Source organism: Parus major, chromosome 1 (assembly GCF_001522545.3).
Source record: "Parus major isolate Abel chromosome 1, Parus_major1.1, whole genome shotgun sequence".
Taxonomy (NCBI): domain Eukaryota; kingdom Metazoa; phylum Chordata; class Aves; order Passeriformes; family Paridae; genus Parus; species Parus major.
The window spans coordinates 33,104,106-33,120,434 of NC_031768.1; the positions used below are offsets into that span (position 1 = coordinate 33,104,106).

The window sequence follows — 16,329 nt, forward strand, 5'->3', positions numbered from 1 at the left end:
GCCGCCTTCAAATACGCGCCTCCTTCCGGCCCGGCCCGGTCCGGCCGCCGCCATCTCGCGAGAGCGCGGCCCTTCCGCCCCGCGGGACGCGGCCGCCGGTCGCCATGGCGACGGGCCGCTCGGGGCCGCCGGGCCTGCGCTGCCCTGCCCTGCCCTGCCCGGCCCGAGACCCGCGGTGCCACCGCCAGCCCCCAACTTAGAGCTCTGCCAAGGTCTCGGCGTCTCACGGGCTGCTCCTGCTGGTTGTCTGAGAGGAGCTGGCAAAGTGATGAAGGGGCAGAGTATCTCCTCAACAAGTTTTCTGATGCCACAAAGCCGGGAGGAGTGGCCGATACCCCAGAGGGCTGTGCAGCCCTTCAGAAGGACCTCGGCAGCTTGAAGAGAGGGTCAGAGAACTATCTGGCATTCAACAAAGGCAACTGCAGGGTCCTGTACCTGGGGAGGAATAACCCTGGGCACCAGCACAGGCTGGGGCTGACCTGCTGCGGAGCAGCTCTGAGGAGAAGGACCTGGGGGTCCTGGTGGACATCGAGCTGTCCCTGACCAGCAGTGTGTCCTTGGGGCCAAGGCCAGTGGTGTCCAGGGATGCCTAAGGAAGAGCGTTGCCAGCAGCTCGAGGGAGGTGATCCTGCCCCTCTGCTCAGCTCTGGTGAGGTCCCACCTGGAGTGTGCAGTTCTGGGCTCCCCAGCCCAAGAGATGTTAATCTCCTGGAGAGGGTCCAGCAGAGGGTGACAAAGAGGATAAGGTGACTGGAGCATCTCAACAGAGAGAGCTGGGCCTGTTCTGCCTTGAGAAGACATGGCTAGGAGGGGACCTTATTAATGTGTATAAATATCCAAAGCAGGGGTGCAGAGGGGTTGGGTTCAGACACCTCTCAGATATGAGGCAAGAAACTGATGCGCTGGAAGCTCCACCTGAATATGAGGAAGAGTGTTTTTACTGTGCAGGTGACCACACAGACTGGAATAGATTGCCCAGAGAGGTTATAGAGTCTCCCTCATTGGAGATATACAGGAACCATCTGGATTCACTCCTGTGCCATGTGCTCTAGGACAACCCTTCCTAAGCAGAGAGGTTGGATCAGATGACGCACTGTAATCCCTTCCACACAATTTATCCATTCTGTGGTTCTGTGAAAGTGAGCTGGTTCCATCTGCTAAATGTTGTTAAAAGGAGAACACTAAATGCTCTTTCTACACAATGGCTATAGTTACCACCAGGGATATGGGATTGCAAATGATAGGATGAAAGAGGAGGTGGAGGCAGTAACTTACAGAAGGATAATCCCCTTACGATGTGTGCCAATCTGTTTGCAGCCCCTTTTTTTTTTTACTGGAAGACATACACTGGGATTTTGTGGTTATCAGCCTTCAGAGACACCCTTTGTGGCTCCCTATGTGCACTTATCACTGGGATTTAGGTGGTTGATCATTGGCCCATATAGTTTTTTCTTTAGTATTTTTACACAAGATTCCCTACTTCTACTGCACTGATTTTTCCTCATGTGGCTACACTTTACTTCTATGAATCCATTTCACATTCTGCTGCTTCCTTTACCAGCAGAGACACTCTAGATTTATGACAGGTTATTATTACAAATTTTTCAACATTAATGCTGTGGAAATGAGGTTGTACTAAAGATGATACAGTGGTTTGAAGGGAAGGCTTGAAAATGCAGACAAGAGTAAAATAGGGTAAGTGAAGGAATGGGCTTGCTTTCTGACTTTTGGAAGCTTGTGGAGAGGACACAGAGATAAGAAAGGGCTGGGGAGAAGCAAAAGCTGAGATGTGGTGAGAGAAATCTGGTACGTTTCAACACAATTATGTTTAGAATGATATTTTGATAATAACAATCATCTGGCAAGACCCTGTATTACTCTTCTAAGTATATCAGAAGGCTTTAGCTTTCAGATGTAGACACTGAAATATATTTTCACAAGCCTTAAAATGAGATTCTGTACTTAAGAAGACATTGAAAGTTCTTGAGGGAATGTCCACTTTTGTAGGGTAGTATTCTGTTTCCTGCCCATTTGTTGATGAAGTTAGAAAATATGTTTTTGGAAAGCCAAAGTGGACAAAATGTCATGTTTTAAACTGGAGTAAAACATTCAACATAACACAGCGGAAGCAGATGTCAAAGTATGAATAAATCTGTAAATTATGGAAATAGCTTTTAGGGAGGGGAAAAGAAATTTAAAACCCTGTGTTATGGATAGCAGCAAGATTTTTGGCGAAGAACTGAAGGGCTGAATTAAGAAGACTGATCGCAGAGCAAGAGACATGGAACAAAGAGGACTTTTAAAACATTTTGAATGCCTTTGAAGCATTCCTTAGTGATGGTGTAGCCATCTGTTGATTGACATGTTGAAGACAGGTGGCAAGAACGGGATCAGAGTATGACTTGACAGCCTTGTAGAGTTGGATATCATCTGCAAAGAGATGATGCCCTTTGTTGAAACTGGCAATGAGATCTCCCAGATGAACATGAGAAATAAGAAAGAAATAAATGAAAAAAAACCCCTCTAAGAGATGCACACAGTCATAGTGTTCTCTCATGCATGCTAGTATAGATTCAAAGCAATTGTAACTCTGACTTCATTACACTGTGTCATGGATAACATTAATGTGAGAGAGGAATCAATTCCATGTGCCTTCTGTTGTGCAAAAGACACTTTGGGAATCCTCCCGAGGTTGTACCAGTACTGGCAACTGAGACAGATGTTTTGGACATGTTTCTGGGTGAATCAGGTTTACTCAGCAGTGTATCTACTGGTAGGGATGTGTGTTTATAGAGAAACAGGGGCTCAAACTTGGCCAAAAGTGGAGAAATACCTAAACGGAACCTTTTTGTTCAGATCTTCCACCAAGAATTGAAACTTGAAATCCTTTTCGACTTCTATTTCCTTGTTGTTGCTTGACATGGTGAGTACAGAAGCTGAACCCTTTTTACGTTGCTTTCAATGTATGCAAAGCAAAAATCTATTCTAGTGTCCTACCATTTTTATGGAATGTATCCATCTGGTTTAAGGATGGGCTCCTTTAAAAATCCACTGAATAAATATTAAATACTGAAGAAAGGAGCATGCAATATCCAACTGATACCTGAAAGTTTAGTGATGGGATCACACTTAGCATTGCTGTAAAAGATACAGATGATGCTTTAGGCAAGGCACTTATTTATTAAGTGCTAGAGAGTGGTGCATTGATATAACTTGAGCCAATTAATAACAGAAGTGCTCGGGCCTAACAGCCCAATGCAGTGGAGTTAGTACACCATGCTGGTGTACCTGTGTAGCACACACATTACCTCCCTCCATATCTCCAGTGTGTGGAGCTACTAACCCCGGTGGAGAAATCGAACAGCCACATGCAGCTCTTGTTGGCTCCGTTGCCTACAGCTCCTTTCTGACCTTGCTTCACCTGTCTTGACTCAGCAAGTGTCACATTAACACTACTGCCAATATATGTTCCTGACTAAATATCAAAGTCTTCCTTTTCCTTTGTTTATTGCTGTGTACAGTGACACAGGGCAATGGTGTTGATAAGGAGTATTTCCTTTCCTAATCAGCATTTTGCAGTGAGAGCTGGGCTTTTTCCCTGATAACCTTGGGTCTGTACAACTTAGACATACAGGTAATAAAGAGGTGTCTCCAGTCTCTCTGTACTAAAGCAATGTTTCTAGGGCCTGATAAATGTTATCCAGATGTAGCCATTTAACCTAGATCAGCTGTAATACAACTTAAAAGTGTTTTTCTCCACTACTTAATAAGAATTTCAATTAGTACTTGGGGTATACATAACCACATTTTAGAAATCTAATGTTAGATAGGATAAATGTGTTTGGAGCATTTTATTTCCTTTCTAGCACAGGGCTGTGTCAGATGTACTCTAATCCAGTCTCAGAAGCAGAGCCATCATCCTGGAACAGAGTGGCAGGTTGAGGTGGAACATGTGCCTAAGATCAAAATACAATTCACTTCAGGACCTTTCTGAGTCCTTATTCTGGAACTTTTCATCTGCCTTTCTGCTGATTTTATCTGGGGCAGGGTTAACTTTCTTCACAGGGGCTGGTATGGGGCTTGCTTTGGATTTGTGTTGAACATAGGGTTGATAATGGAGAAACGTTTTGGTATTGCTGAGTGGTGCTTATGCAAAGCCAAGGCCTTTTCTGCTTTTCCTGCTCCCATGCTGATGAACAGACTGTGGGTGCATGGGAGATTGTGAACCAGGACAGCTTACCCCAGCAGACCAAAGAGATATTCCAGACTATATGACATCATGATCAGTATGTAAAGTGGGGGGAAGAAAGAGGAAGAGGGGGATGTTTGGAGTGATGGTTCTTGTCTTCCCAAGTCACTGTTCTGTATGATGGAGCCCTGCTCTCCTGGAGATGACTCAACACCTGCCTGCCCATGGAAGCAGTGAATTAATTTCATTGTTTGTTTTGCTTGTGTGCATAGGTTTTGCCTTTCCTCCTAAACTGTGTTTATCTCAACCCATGGGTTTTCTCACTTTTACCCTTCCAATTCTCTCCCTGATCCTGCTGGGGGAGTGAGTGAGCAGCTGTGTGGTATTTGGTTAATGGCTGGGGTTAAAAATGATAGACTGTCTTTCAGGGAAGAGAACTACTGTACTTCTTTTGAATGCTGCTTTAAGGATAATATTTCATTTTGATTAGGCTTTTGTTTTTATAATGCTTTTGCTGACATATTTCACAACTTTGAAATTAAGGTATCTGAAGTCCAGTTCTAACCTATATATAAGCACTAAAATAACTGTGTCCTGAGTTCCTGATGTGTCAACTTAGTTGGAAGCAAGTGTGCTGAATGCCTCTGACAAACTGGTCACTTTTATTTAAGTTGTTGCTATTGAAAATTTTGGCCATCTGGGTTCATCGAGGTTGTGCTGCCAAGGTGATGTTCCTTGTAAACCTGCTTATGGTATGCAGTCAGAGAGACTTCAGGGGAGTGTAAATGTTACTGGCCATTAAATGGAGAATGAAGTCTAACATACTGTTGCTCAAATTCCTAGTCCTGATACTAATTTGGGCTGGGGATGGAGAGGGTTTTGAATGCCTTATGCTGCATCATTTAAAATGAAGATAAATATTAAGAAAATGGTAGTAACTGGTAATCCATTGAAATATGTACCCACACCACTTACCCATTCCACTCCATCCTTTCTTGCAGCAGCTTAGCAAAAATAGAGCTGGGATGGTGAACTAGAGGTCATATGGCCTCCAGAAGTAGCATCATAAGCAGGCAAAAATATGTCAGCAAGGCTGACTTGGTGTACATATTTGGCAGCCAGCAATGCTCTCTGAAAAGATTATTATTAAAAGATTAATATTGAGATGTGAGGCTTGAATTTTCTTTGTCTCTTACCACCCTGAGGTAGAATACTGCAGTAATATAGGATCTGGTTAATGGCTTCATGGTGCACAACTCCTTAAGAGCAAATCAGAGATATAATTACAAATTCTTTTATAACCTGCCAGCTTGTGTCACAAGCAGAGGCAATATTAAACATTTTGTACTTGCAGACACATTTTGTTTCCTCCTTATCACATGCACCATGTAGTTAGAATAAGACTGGCTCTCTCAACCTGAGCAGTTGGTTTAATGCAGGAATATTTACATCTCTGCAAGAAAAAAAATAATGGAGTATAAAATGTAGATACTGTAAGAGCAGGTGCACTACCAGCCAAAGAAGGAAATTGATTCAGCAGTTGTTTGCCATCATGTTTTTAAATTAATTCCTACTGCATATCACTGTAGCAATGAGCAGTTCTTACACATTTTAGTGAATTACTGTTGGTGTGTTGGTTTTTTTCCACAGGGGCCTTGGCCTGAGCGATGTTTACAGCAGTCCAGATGTGAAGGCTGGTTCCGCATTAAGTCACCCTGATCTTCTAATCCCAGGTTCACATACTTCTAGTGCTGTATTTTATCCGATGGTTTTATCTAGCATTGTATCCAGGTCACATGGAGTTTATGGAAAACTGCTTGAAATGTAGTCTCTGGGGTGGTGTTTAACAAGGTGTGCGTGAGGATGTTTATGGGGTGTGAGAATGGGAGTCCATTCATTCTCCACAGTGAGTGTTACTGAGCCCAGTTCTCTTCTAACCTTGTCCTGGTGCAATCATTAAAGGGGAGAGAAGGCTCTGAGCTCTTGTATCCAGCAGCCTGTAATGTCTGCCAGCTACTTGTCTGCTACCATGCCCAGGTGCTTGGCTCTTCCGTCTCCATCACCTGGCTAGGACCCAGTCTAAAGAAGTGAGACCTAAACTTGTTTTGGGACAGAATCTACTTTTCTTTGTTTCATCAGGGCAGTCTTCGTCAGATTATCAACAGGGCAGTGTAAAACAGTGCCTCTACTCTTTTTCTACTTTGGCAGTTCTAAAGAAATGTAAATCATGTAATGGACAAGTATATTTTTATTACTTGGTACCCACAGTTTTTTCTGTAATAACATATATATTTCTAGGGCTGGGTCTTACGAATATCTGTGAACATAAATACATACATTAAATAGAAACTTCAGTAAACCACAGAATTTTGCCAGCTACCACTGCTCTAATTAGCTCATGGAACTAAAAATAATTAATATAGTTAATTGTTGGATTACAATACAGTGAGAAGTACACACCTAATAAATCACATTGTTTTTATTATTATTTGGTAAGTATCTGGCTGCTTGAGTAATATTTTACAACTTTGGCTAAGTTGACCTTGTGCTCTTCAAAGCCAGTAGCAAGATTTCCAGTTTTCATAATGCTATGAGATCAGACACCTATGCTCTGGGGGGTTTAATTCACCACTGCATTTCTCCATTTACAAGATCTGATCTGCGATTTGACCGCTATTTTCATTCAGCAAAACTAAAAGATTAACTATTTCTAAATTTATGAGCTAATTAGTACACTAATACAAACCACATTTATAATTTTCCTGAGTTTGCTTAATCCTTCTTCATTACGAAAGTCAGTTCAGATGTCTGTAAAAGCTTACAGGAAAAAAAAAGAAAAGTATTTGTTTTCATTTTCATTAGGGAAAAGTGAAAATTCCAAAAGATTCTGGGCAGACAGAGCCACATTCTTTTGCTCTCATTAAAGTCCTTTTAGTTACAGTAGTTAGAGGAGGAAAGCACAGTGCAGCTCTAGGCATGTGTCTGCAAGGTTGCCAACACCAATAATTTTATCACAAGTCTAATAAGATTTACTGTTTTTCTTATAAAGCTCCAGAGTCTCATGATTATGAAATAATGTTATCTTCCATTAAATGTGCATGTTAAAAGGAGTCCTTGTAGTTGCAAAGAAAGTATTGGAAATACAAAATTATTGGTTCAAAAATCCTAATTAAAAAAAAAAAGCCCCAGATTAATTTCTTTAAAATCAAGATTTTAGAGGCAATCTCATATTTTGGAAAGTGTTTATTAATCAAAATATCTTGTCAGTAGTGGCACTAATTCCAGCAGTATTGCGCTTCAAGTATTTCTGTATAGAATCTGCTACTTTCTTGATATTCTTCTCCTACTCTAGAAATTTCACTTAAGACACAGAAACCCTACATGTTTTTCTGATTTAAGTGCATCAGAATGTTGAGACGTAGGGTTAAGAGTTGGCTACATATTTTAGATATTGGAGCCAGACAGCAATTCAGTCTAATAATGTGCATGTCTACTATTTCCTGAAAATTTGCTGGTACATGACCCTTTATATGCATATATGTGACCCTACAACAAACTCTTTTATGTGGTGCCAAAAAATGGCATTAGCTTCAGCTGCTTTATTAAATTGCTACCCAAGCTGGCGTACATTCAGAGCATATCAGCAGCTCACGCGTACTGTGCCAGCTAACATGGAAACCTCTGCTCTTCTCTGTGCTCATTGAGGTTAGCATACAAAGAACAAAAGCCTCTTGAACACTGGGCCAGAGTATTTTTCACACTGTCACAACCATGTTTGTCCTTTGGTCTGAAAAGAGCACAGGAGGGGCACTAACAAAGGCTACCTTGAGCTGTTTTGCTCCCCCAGTCCTCAGTGAGGCAGCATATCCAGCAGACAAGGAGTCTGGCTTTTAAAAGGCATTTATCAAATAGGCTGCAGCTGTGATGAACAATACTGTTCCTAACTAAATATTCTATCCCAGAGACAAGGTTAGAGAAATAGTCCCTTTAATTAACATTTACCTTTTAATACTACCAGCTGAAAAAAGAAGTCAATGTGACAGCAGTCAGCAACTGCCAAGGTATAGATCCAATACAGCACTGTTATGGAAATGAGAAAAGTGCACACTGGAAGAAGACAAAGCTTGCATAATGTTCCACATGATCCTGGGAAAAATAATTGCAGCTAAAAAATGTAATTTGAATGTATGAAGAGTATTCACAGTGGCTAAATTTATCTGGGTGATACAGACTCCTCTGGGCTGGAGCTGGTTTCCTGATCTGAGCTGCCCTCCAGAAGAGCCTGTTGGTATCCCTTGGTTGTGAAAGTTCCCCCATGGGGCTTAGTGGCCATAGGCTAATATGGCCTTTGGGAGTAGTCCCCATGGTAACATGAAACCAGCGTGTATTAGTATTTCAATGCTGCTGTTTCCTGACTTTTAAGCACCTCCCCACACAGCTTGACTGTCCTGACTCGGTACTTAGCCCTTCTACAAGGACTGGTGCTAAGAACTCTTCTGGAAGAAGCAAGATTGGAATGCAGCTTTTTGACAAAATTAAAATATTTTTCTAGTTTTCCTTTTTAATGTGTAGAAGTTTCTGTCACATCTGCCTTACACTTCTAATATTCCCATAGATGTGTTCACAAGACATTCCAAATAATTCTCAGCAGAAGTGAACTCATGCAGCAAATGTCCTTAGTGTTCTGGACCTTGAAATGCAGATAATAGATTAGTCAGAACTATGCACTTTTCTTCCATCCTGTTCAGGACAGGGGACAATCTTCTACTTGAATTACTTCAAAATCACATGCTTAAATCCTCTTCTATGACATCTTAAATTAATTTCTGTGTTTTTTATTATATAACCCATTCCAAACTTTGTGTATCTATTTGGTATCTATTCACTTTAGCCTATAAAATATTGCATTTTAATTATTTATATTCCTGCAAGTCCTGAAGATGTAAGGGACCTGGGAAGAGTAGTTGGGCTCTCATTTTCTTGTTCCTCAGTGTACCTGTTAGTGGCTTCCATTGTGGAACCACCCTTTCACCATACAGTGGTGCATGTAATGTTTGGTTCCTAAATTGCTCTTATGGAAAAGGTTGAAAAAAATGCAATTTATTTATTTATTTATTTTTAATCTTGGCCTTGACTGAAATGGATATATTTGTGTGTCTTCTTAGTTCAGCTCTTCTCTCCACAACTGCTGGTGGATCGCATGTCCTTGCTAAGATTCACCATTTCCTGCCAATGTCTCTTAATTTGAGAATTAGTTCATCATTAAGAGATTTAACTTGTAACTATTTCTAAAAAATAAGTAATTTCTAATTATCCTTGATAGTCTGAGCACTTATCCTGCTCTTGAGAGTGCTTCTGTGCATACTTTTTCCACTTGCCTCACACTCCGTCTTTACCTTGTGGCTGTGAAACTACACAAGCTGGTAAGACAAACTCCACCAACAAGTGGAGAACACAAATGCCCTGTGAGCATGTCCAGCATCTTGCAGAGCTCTGTCTTTCCCCAGAGGAAGATCAAGTCTGAGCATTGCTTGCTTGTGGTGTGAAGGAAAGAATATTGATGAAAAATGTTCTTCCCCGGTTCTGAAGGTGTGTCTGCCAGGTATGGGGAAGTTTCTCTGAGCAGGAGTTCCCCTCATCCTGCTGTCCTGGATAATGCCTGTGTACCAGCTTTGTGTGTGCCAGGTGAGAGCAGAAACATGGAGGAGGCACAAACTCTAGTACAGTCAGTAAGGGCAGCCTAGGATTTAGTTTTAGCACAGTGCCTTAACATTTAGATTGCTGCATTGCATTTTTAATTAAGTGTTAGTGTTGCCTACAGTCAGGCATTCCTTGCGGCTTAAATACTCCAAATAATTAGAAAAGAAATAACTGGTATACAGTATTTGAAAGTCAAACAGCATAATCCCATTCATCTCTAGACGGGAGGAAAGTAACTATTGGTGGAATTTTTAAACCAAACCAAATTTATTATACATATTATTATACACTTGTTTTCCTGGAGACATCTTGTTCAAACCCAGATGTCGAAGTAAGTTTCATCACTATTGTGGTGCCAAGCTCAATTCAATTGTTGTTTTGGGGTTGAATCTTCACAAATAACAAGAGGATTTTCCAAAATGAAATGGAAGTTCTTTGGAAATAATGAGATACCTGATGACATTATTTGATAAAACTTTCAGGAATGAAAATGAAACATTGCAGTAGCTTAGTATATTAAACAACTTGAAGTGATTAAAAGGGCTGTATTTCTTTCTCAAAAAGCATTTAAGACATATTACAAGGCTTCAGTAACCCACCATTGAACATTGCAGGTACATACTGAGAACAGGTCTGTTTTTCCCCCAGTTTTGTACATGTTCATCTGAGCACTCTTAAAATGATGCTTGCATTTCCCCCCCCTCCAAGGTGGCTACTTTTCACGTGGTCTAACCTACATAAATTCTTAATGTTTTACTGTACTTTTTGAGGTGGAGATGTTATTGGTTCGATAATAAGAAAAAAACCCCAGTTCTACCATGTAATGTGCATTTTTTGCACCTTATGAGAATATTGAATAGACTTCATTATTTTTTTCAATACAAGTCTGAATTCTACCATTTGATTACCTGAACCAAAAGCATTTCAATTTGCCATCCATCACCCTGACCAGTGTAAAATGCTGAATATTCAGATTAAATTGGAACTTTTTTTCTATGAATAAGGAATTTGATTCAATTCTATAATATACAGTGTCTCTGGGGAGAGGAAATTGAGCTGAAGGTCGCTGAAGGCAAGTGAGAAAATTGTATTATCCAAATACAAAATTCTTTTTCTTATCATCAAAACCTGAAATACAGCCATGGGGAATAAGGGGGTCAAGAGAGAATTCAATTAGAGATGAAAATGGAAAAGGTGCATTTTTCAACTTACCTTTCATTTTTCCAAACAAGTGGCAGCAGTGAGCTGTATAGAGACAATGAAATATTTGTCAAGCAGTTTAAACTTTTTTTAAGTATAAATCAGAAAACATTCTCAATCAGTTATAAAGAGATAGTAAAAGTCCATATGAACATGGAATGGCCAATTCTTAGCCTTAACCGTTGCAGTTTTAGTTTGTTCATCAGTGGTGGGGAGAGGTAATGAATATCTAATTATGATAATTTGTATGGATAAAATTATCTTGTTCAGAAAGACTTCTCAAATGTTTGTAATCAGTTTCCTCTCTAACACAGTTTGTGATAACAATTTCTGCCCTTTTCCCTCCTTAACTCCTAATTTTAAATAATAAACGTTCAAAATCATTGTAAAAGCACTATAGTGTAATGCCATAAAGATACTTAATTTTCTCTTTATTTTATTTTGAAGTTTCTCTTTGTTTTAGTGTAGATACCAAGCACTTATTAAATAAACCAGACTTTGCCCAGTGTGGGCACCTGTGAAGCACTAAGACAGATACAGGCAGTGATTTAGCTAAGAGTTGCTGCGCTTGCTCAGTTCTCGGCTGCACGATTGGTATCACTGCACTGTGTCTGCAGGGTAGGAGGTCTTGATAAAGGCCTTTGAGCTAATTCTGAGGATAATGGTAGAGGAAAGGAGATTTCCAGTGAGATCCTGGAATGCTAATTTAGCAACTTCATAAGCTCGCTCTGTAAATTACACAGTGAATTATAAAATTAGCTTGAGATATCTCAGGAGTTCTTATTCTGTGTCTGTACTTGTTTAGTTTGCAGTCATTTATTCTTTCCAAGAAAACATCACTATGACATATACAAAAATCTTTCTGTATTTGGAGACAATTTTTAATAATTTATCATTAAAGAACCATTTATGGTCTTTCTAGTTAGAATAGATGGTGTCATATATAACCAAACATTCAAATATATTTTAATTCTAGGGAGCCTTTCATTCATATTGCAAGTACCAGTTCTGAGTTTGGGTTTTCACCAGTGTTAGCTAAAACTTAGTGAAGTTTTTCTCATATTCTATAAAAAGTAATTTGAAAGTGTTGTTACTCTTGAAGACAAATGCAGTTATCTCTGAGAAATAACTTGGAAAGAAAATCTTCAAACTCAGTGTAATAACTCAAATCTGATGATTGCCTTTTTGGTGTATTTGTAATACTATATAATTATTAAGTTGTGAATGCCCTGTCCCTGGAAGTGTTCAGCGCCAGGTTGGATGGAGCTCTGAGTAACCTGGTCTAGTAAAGGGTGTCCCTGCCCATGGCAGGGGGATTGGAACTAGATGGTCTTTCAGGTCCCTTTCAACCCCAAGCCACTCTATGATTAAAAGCATATTATATTAACTGTGAAGCTATTCTGCTTTTCAACAAAATAGTCTCCTTTTAAAAAGCTGAATTTAGCAATCCCAGCCTTATCCCACCTCAAGTGGTGCAAGGACTGTACGTGCAGATGCAAAATGAATCCTTTTGCGTCATTGTGATCATATGCAGTTGGTATTGTTTGGAAATGTAAATGATGCAGTACCTACCACATCTCTGAACACATGATGGAGTTCGGAGAGATTGTTTTCTCCCAAATTCAAAGGTCTTTAAAAAAAATGTCCTGAATATTTTCTAAATAATCCTTTTCTTGTTCCATGGGACAGATTTATTTTCAATTTTTGTTGGTTTTTTTAAATTTAAACCAAAATTATGTTTGAGTATTTTTTTTTGTCCTGTTTCATCTGAAATATAATGGGCTATGCTATATACACCGAAATGAGCTGGAGTGAGAATTCATTCTCTGTACATTTTTTAAAATTTTATTATGAGCCTGTCTGCATTTTCAAGTGCCAAAACACCTCTATAAGCCTAGTACCTAAGAGATTCACTGGCTTTCAGTGGAAGTGAAAGGACTCTTCTGTTCAGATCTGTTCAATCTGCAAGATTGGGGTCTTTGTAAAATAAAATGCCTACTAGATGGATCAGGACTGTCTGCATGTTACTTATATAATGTGATATGAATACATTTTTTTTTTCAATGACAAAGAGTTTTATATTTTATATCTAATGAAATAAGGCTTACTCTAATTTTCATTTCAGCCTGTCACAGGAACAAGAATTTCATCTACAGTTGCTGTATTTTTCAAAGTGAAGGAAAAAGGACATTACATAGGTAGGATTATTCAGTCTAGTTCTGTTTGAATCTACTGAACTTCCTTCTATTTGACAAAATGTAAAATTAATGTTTTTAGAATCTGGGGACTTCAATAATCTAAGAAAATTAAAAAATAAAAGGAGTTTTACTGAATTGAAATAGGTTGTTAGAAGGAAATCAGCCTCTGGTAAAGGGAAGGGAAGAAAAATGATAAAGAGAAATCACATTGACAGAAACTTCAAACATTATGGAAACAAGTAGGTCAAAAGAGTTGTTCAAAACAATATACCTTTGGAGTATATATTATCAAAAGCACCACTAATTCTTTAGGCAGAAAGACACCTGAGATCAAACAAATGCTAATTTGTAGCTATCTATTAAACAGCTACTTGGGTGATGGGAACAAAAGAACATATATAGTGCAGAAAATTAAAGCAAGATTATTCCAATGAAAAGGTATTATACCAAAATAATATAAAAATAAATATAAAATGTGCTTGATTTTTCAAAATAAACAAAAGCCTCATGTTTGGGAATCAAATTCTGTTGGAAAAATCATCTGTAGAAATTTGATTATTAAATCCTAAGATATGGGAAAGGGAACTAAAACCAATGTCAACCACCTGGACTGTAGAGAAGACCTTCCTTTTTAAACTAACTTTTTTGGACTGCTGGAGAATGCAGCAAAATAGAAGTTATTCAGTAAAGTGTCAGTTGGGCAGAAGCAAGATGTAGCAGCAAACCTTCACTTCCCCTCAGAGGTATCACTTTAAAAACAGATGGGTTAGCAGACATAGGCAACAAAGGAGGAAAGGGGTTATACGAAGGCTCTAAGCATGATTTGTGAGATGTTGTAAGATAGATGCTGGAGATTTTCATCTCAGGTGATCTCAGTGAGAGTTGAGGCTGTGTACCAACTTGCACTTGCAAGGCCAAACCAGTGATGTAAAAGGCCACATGTATTTATTTGTTACCTTAATGCAGGCAGATCATTTAAATGGGAAAACACTGCTTGAAAGTGCAGCCTGATGACTGCTCTGCAATAAAGTGAAGGAGCTGTGTTGACTAGGCAAGAGACTGACCTACTTAATCAAATACCTTTGGGAAGATGTTTTAAGTATCAAAACCCTTTTCCACACAGTGTTAAGATTGTGATATTAGGCATTCAATAGTCATGGGTTCCCAGTGGGTAAGGCAGTAAGCTCAGCTCAGCCCTATTGTTTATCAGCATGTAGAAAATATTGCACAGATGGAACAGGAGACAAGTACTTTACTAGACCAAAATGTCTGTGTGGAACTGCTTATCCCCAAGGTTCTGGGCATCATTAGAGAGAAGTTGTTTGTTCAATTGCTTTTGAACATTCTACATCTTGGACTGCACCCCAGGGGATGAGCCAGGCTCCTTCAAGCTACTCCAACTCCAGCCTTTATCCTCTGAGTCTATGTTGCTCCTGGAGAAGGGAGAGAAGGGAGGGTTAAAAGTATAAAAAGAAGTCACTGTCCCTCATATGACCTCTGCTGGCCTCCCATAAAATAAGCATCAGTGCTTAAGAGAATGGGACTAACCTTTCTAGTACAGTTCTTTAATTTGCTTTTGTTTTATCTGCGATGAATTTACATATGCCAGATATTTAGAGAAGTCCACAAAGAGTAGAAGAGATATTTTTGGAGAAGGATACTTGGAACTCATTTGAGTAGGTGAAAATTTTTTATGACTGTGCTGGCACGTGATACAAATCTTTTTTTCCTCTGAAGATTTCATCTTTAGCAATTTACAGATACTGTTGGTTTTTCAGGCCAGAGTATGCTGACCAAGGGAACCATTCCAGCTCCCCTTGATATTGCTGGAAGAGTCATCTTTGACTTTAGGGGTGCGTGGTCTTAGCCAGCAGTATGCAGTTGTGCACTCCATGATGGAATTTCCTAGCCACATGTCAACACCGTGGTTTCTAAAGAGCTCAGTTCACTGCAAATGGTGTAAAGCATTGCAGATTGCCTGGTGGAAAAAAGGTGATTGTGATGTGAAACGTACTCTGGTAAGAAGAATGCATCAGTTATCTCAGTATGTTTTGGATCAGAGTCTAAATGACATGTTGAATACCTTGAGATATCAATGACTTCAGCAATATTTAATACTTTGACCAGCAGGATATTGCTTTACAAGACAGAGAGGCGTAATAGAAGATAATTTTACTCAGTAAAATATAAGTGGAATAAAGGCAGGCAGAAGCTGCCAGAAATGGGAAACCATACTTCATGAACTTGTTTCATCTATTTAAAAGAAATTTGCACAAATGGCAACCCCCTCCCCCTTTCTCCATTTTTATAACTCTACAATACCGGGGAAATATGTTAACATGAATATCACTATGTTTCTTTTATTTATAAGAATAAGCCTATTTTCTTTCAGCTGCAGACCCATTATTGCAACAGTAAACAAGAAAAGAGGGATCAATTTTAAACTGATAAACAGTGAAAATTTTCACTGGGTAGAATAAGTTATGTTGAGGTTACTTGCTGAGAACAGATTAGGAGAAAGCCAGCACTTGTGTTTATTGAGCTTTTCTAATAAAAAGTAAACTCACAAAGCCTTGTTTATTAGTTTTTTTAATAACAACAAATTGGATACTGTGGTATGCACATATATATATTGACAGTTAAATCTGAACTTGTTCTCCCCCATGCATGAATATGTAAACATGTACTAATCATTTTACATATAGAAAGAGCTGAAAAGCCCAGAGAGAGCTCTCTGGCTCCAGCAGAGCCTTTCCTGTTTACTTTGTTGTCTGTTGGATCATGGGCTTATTAAAATACAGCTATAATTTGGTAAAACTCTCAAGTAGAATTTGTCCAAGAGGTTGCTTTACACAAGTGCACAGTCCAATGATTAGTTTGCCATCGGGAAGAAAGAAATGCACATAAAAAGATAAAACCAATCATATAATTGGGTTACATGAATGTATTGCAGAACAGTCTGTTTTAGAAAAGATACCAGATCAGTAGATAAAGAATTTCCCCACTAAATTATTTCTTTTGATACCCATCTTTTACAAAAAG

General features: G+C 39.2%; 1 long non-coding RNA gene across 1 annotated transcript; it reads left to right on the top strand.

Moving 5' to 3' along the window:
* The first annotated feature begins 168 nt into the window (after positions 1–168).
* Positions 169–13,667, top strand: LOC107202044. The gene is made up of 3 exons (XR_004496994.1): positions 169–2,923; positions 5,840–5,922; positions 13,215–13,667. It is a non-coding gene; the product is annotated as an uncharacterized LOC107202044 (long non-coding RNA).
* Positions 13,668–16,329: the final 2,662 nt, after the last annotated feature.